Source organism: Nematolebias whitei, chromosome 13, assembly GCF_014905685.2.
Source record: "Nematolebias whitei isolate Nwh7 chromosome 13, NemWhi1, whole genome shotgun sequence".
Lineage (NCBI taxonomy): Eukaryota > Metazoa > Chordata > Actinopteri > Cyprinodontiformes > Rivulidae > Nematolebias > Nematolebias whitei.
The window spans coordinates 36,278,644-36,283,698 of NC_056510.1; positions in this window are offsets into that span (position 1 = coordinate 36,278,644).

The following is a 5,055-nucleotide window of genomic DNA, read 5'->3' on the forward strand; positions in this document are numbered from 1 at the left end:
GTTGACACAGTTGTTCTGTGGAATGCGTGGTCCTGCTGCTCAGAGTGATGTCTGATTTTAATCTTAAACTGACCACCTCTACTGCATCAACAACAGGAATGCACGTAAAGAGTGATGTGCCTTCCTGAAAGCCGAGAAGAAACCCAAGCAGGACTCCAGCCAGCCATCAGGTGAAAAGGAGGAACCCAGACCAGTGGTCATTCCATATGTTGAGGGAGTATCAGAGAAACTGAGACCTTTATTTTCTAAACACAACGTCCCAATGGCTTGTAAACCCCAAAATACTTTACGGCAAAGATCGGTTCATCCCAAAGATCCAGTCCCCCGGCACAAACAGAGTAATATTGTGTATGCTGTTTATGGTATGGTATGGTATAAAGTTTATTCATTTTAAAAAAGTACAAAACAATTCCATAACAATATAAAAAGATACAAAAGATTTAAAATGAAAGGCAGCAGAAAGAAGAAAAAAATCTTTTATATCTGCCCCTTTTTTCAAACAATTATTTCAATCATAATAATTTTCAAGTAACAGAACAAAATGAATAACTCTTTCTAATTTTTCTAATTCTAATACAAAACACACACTAAGCTACTTCATATATACTGTTTTAATAATTCAGCTTTGATCTTTTTCTTAAATGTACACATTGACTTGGTATTTTTCACATCACTCTCTAGACCATTCCACAATCCAACTCCTTGGATTGAGGTAGACCTTCCCTTCAGACTAGTTCTGAGTTCTGTCTAGGGATGGGGCCGATCCGTTCCAGTATCGGTATCGGCCTCCGATACCAGCATTATTTACGTATCGGATTTTTCCGATCCACCTGCCGATATTTCCGATCCATGATGCAAGTTGGCTTCAAACTATGGAATGGATTTCCTGAACAGTGGCGTGTCTCATGAGCTCAGAGTAATAAGACCCGCCTCACATTCAGGAAATCCAGTTCATAGTTTGCAGCCAGCTACAACATGAGGACTGAGTTAGCAGCACTGTGGCTAACAGCTAACCAATTTTTCATCGAAACATGTCCGCTGTGTGGAAGTATTTTACACTTGAAACACCACAAAACAAGACAGCAACGTGCAATGTCTGCAGAGCCATAGCGCCATATTAAACCACGTTAAAGTTAGTTTTATGATGGATATTCAAGCTCCGGGCACCACGGTGGCGCAACTGGTAGAGCTGCTGCCTCTCAGCAAACAGGTCCCTGGTTCAAACCCCGGTCCAGGGGCCTTTCTGGGTAGAGTTTGCATGTTCTCTCCGTGCATGCGTGGGTTTTCTCCGGGTGCTCCGGTTTCCTCCCACAGACCAAAAACATGCATGTTAGGCTGATTGGTAACTGATTGGTAACTCTAAATTGTCCCTAGGTGTGAGTGAGAGAGTGAATGGTTGTTTGTCTCGTTTGTCTCTATGTGGCCCTGTGATGGACTTGCGACCCGTCCAGGGTGTACCCCGCTCCTCGCACAGTGATTGCTGGACATGGGCACCAGCGACCCCCGTGACCCAAAATGGAATAAGCGGGTAAAGATAATGGATGGATGGATGGATGGATGGATGGATTCGAGCTCCGTGGCTTCAGCGGGGCACTACTCTTTGGTCAAACATAAAGAGGTGACTCGACACCGGTCAGCCGCGTCCAATCTGCCCCGCTCAGTCTGCCCGTCTCCGAGGAGGGACAGACTGAGCGCGGCTGCCCCAAATCAGGCCGCCTGCTTCGGATTGAACAAGAGTAGATGTCGCTGAAACCACGGAGCTCAAATGTTTACCGAGAAGTTGCTAAACTTCATCATAATTAATGACCAACCACTATCAGTTGTAGAAAATGAAGGATTTTGCAGCTTGATACTTGCAATCAAGATATAGTTTACTCTCCAGGAGATATTTATCAGTACAGTAGACAATCATAAAAAACATGATTTGAAAATTATATATATTAAAATCATAAACAGCTACATTATAAAGTGATGTAAAATACTAAAAACAGGAACATGTCTGTTGGTTTATGCCATGAACTTAGCAGATGTTTGAAGCCATTTAAGATTTAATTTAATTGAATTCATTTATTCATTCATTTAAATGAAACCATTTTTTTTTAAATCATCAAAAAGAAAACATTGAATGAAAAGAGTGCAGAAAGAAGAAAAAATTATTATATCTGCCCTTTATAAAATATAAAACAACTTTAAACAATCACTTAAATTAATCACTTTAATAAACACTTTAAAGCTAAGAATAAAAAGAAATGTTTTGTGTTAGCAGAATTTAATTCTCACTTAAAAACTTATCCAACATTAATCAAGCTTACCTCAAGTTGCCTTTTTGGACATGCATGCATATATTTGTACAAATTGTACTTGAGAGGAGATTATTACAGCCTCATATAAAATCAATGATGATCATGATATCGGAACTGGATCGGGTTTGGCCGATACTCAGATCTAGGTATCGGGATCGGATCGGAAGTAAAAAAAGTGGATCGGTGCATCCCTAATGCTGTTCAGTGTCAGCAGGGCTGTGATCAGTCTTACATCGGGGAAACTAAACAGCCACTGGCCAAAAGGATGGTCCAGCACAGAAGAGCAACAATATCAGACCAGGACTCTGCGGTCTACACTCATCTCCAGGCCAGAGGTCACTCTTTCAGGGATGAAGACGTTCACATCCTGGATAGAGAGGAACGATGGTTTGAGAGAGAAGTAAAGGAGGCCATCTTTGTGAAAAGAAATCGTCCATCATTAAACAGGGGTGGAGGCCTCCGGGTTCAATTGTCCCCCTCTTACAATGCTGTGATTGCTAGTATCACTCAGCCCTCTGTGAATAGTAAACAGCCATCAGTGTGCTAATGATCCATGGTTAGGATAATGGTCCTTCTTGAGCATGTGAGCAGCTGGTTTTGGTTGTCAGCAGCAAACTGGTTGATCCACTCTGAGATGGTGCTATTTATAAGACTGAACTGAATACAGCACCTCAGACTGAGGAAGTCTTTCGGATGAAAGATAATACGTTTCTACATTTTTTTTGTTTGTTTTTTTGTTTTGCTTTGTTTTGTTTTTTGAATGTCAAGTGGACCAGCTTTAACTTTTTAAGATATATGGATGCAGTTAGAGAGGGCATGGAGGAAGTTGGAGTGAGGACAGAGGATGCAGAGGACAGAGTGAGATGGAGGAGGATGACTCGCTGTGGCGACCCCTGAAGAGGTAACAGTTGAAAGAAGTATCTATCAAAGGAAGACAGCAGATTGTGCTGAAGCTTCACTTCGTCGCAATCTCCCTTTTCTGAACAAGCACAACGGCAATATTGGAAAGACTCCCTTTTAACAGAAAGAAACCTCCAGCAGAACCAGACTCAGGACAATCCTGGTTCGACCAGCTGGGGTTGGAGAGGACAGGAATGAGAAACAGACAAACACAGAATGACAGGTCCAGATGTACTTTCTATTTAAGAAAGACCAAAAAGCAAAACACATGTTAAAGATAGAAATAATTACAAATAAAAACAGGTAGAGCAAATGAAGAAATGTGGTCACTTACAGTTTAATGAATACCTAATACTAAAAGAATATTCTAACATTAGTTCAAAGATACAAAGTATCTAGAAATCAAACAGCAGCTTAGACTAGTTAGCTAAACTGCTTATAGCAAAAGTTGCAATGTTAGCATTCTAAAAAAGATAAGTCAGGTCCTCTGGATGGGTTAAAAAATTGTGAAAACATTTCGTCTTTCATCCGAAAGACTTCTTACATTTTCTACCTGGATTACTGAGCATGCATCAGGAAATGTTAGCATTCATCCATTTTCTTTTCCCCTTTCTTCCTTTCTTGGTATTTGGTGCTGATGTCCAGCAGTTTTTGTATGAGAGGTGGGGCACATCCTGGACATGTTGCAAGTCCATCCCTGAGCCACATAGAAACAAACAAGACACATAACCATTCACTTTCTCACCTAGGGCCAATTTAAAGTTACTGCGTAACCAAACAAACATGTTTTGGTCTGTGGGAGGAAACCTGAGTAGGCCTATCTGCTGAAAATCCATGCATGCACAGAGGGAACATGCAAACTGTGCATGCGGGTCAGGATTTGATCCGTCCACCTTCTCGTTGAGAGGCAGTAGCTCTAATGCACCACTGTGCACTTATGTTAGCATTCACCTTTAGCAGCTCTTATGATTCAGTCCAAAACATCTGAAATGTAAAACAAAACCAATAAATGTTTTACCTGAATTATGAGATCACTACTTTGTTTCTGCTTATTTTGTGGCTTGAATTTAGATTTCGTCAAAAATGTAAGTGTTTATTTTAATGGTAAAGAGGAGATTCAACTATAGCAACTTTATAAGTTGATATAGTCAGCTTTAGGTCTGTCCTAATTCAAATTTATACCAAACCTACATGTGATATATTTTATATAGTTCAGAATGAATGATTAATGTCTTTTGATAAGCATCTACATTAATAATGCATTATTTAACAAATGCAAAGTCAAGTCATTTTGTACAGATTTTATTTGCATTAAATCCTTCAGAGGCTTCCCAATCAGTAAATTGTCAGCAGATCTAAATCCATTAAAATCTGTTATGATTAAATATCTATCATGGATCAGAGAAGCTGGCAGAGTGTACAACTTGTTCCATCAAAGGTCCAACTCCCTGTTAATTCTGTTTTTGATGGATGCGTTTATGTTTAAGAGAAAAAACAAATTACTGTGTGATTTGCAGTAGGGATGAAATAGAGATATTTGAAGGATGATCAGCCAGAAGGCCGTCTGAGAGCATAGCGCACACTCCATCTGGACACAGTCACTGTGAAAAAGAGTGTGAAAAAAGAAGAAAGACACTCATGCGAAGACAGAGAGAGAGAAAAGGTGAGATCTCTGAATTTTAAAAATCTACCTTTTACTATTACACTAATTTTCTTGTTTTGACACACACACGCACGCACACACACACACACGCACGCACACACAAACACACACACACACACACACATATACATATGTATGTATGTATGTATGTATGAATATATATATGTATGTATGTATGTATGTATGTAT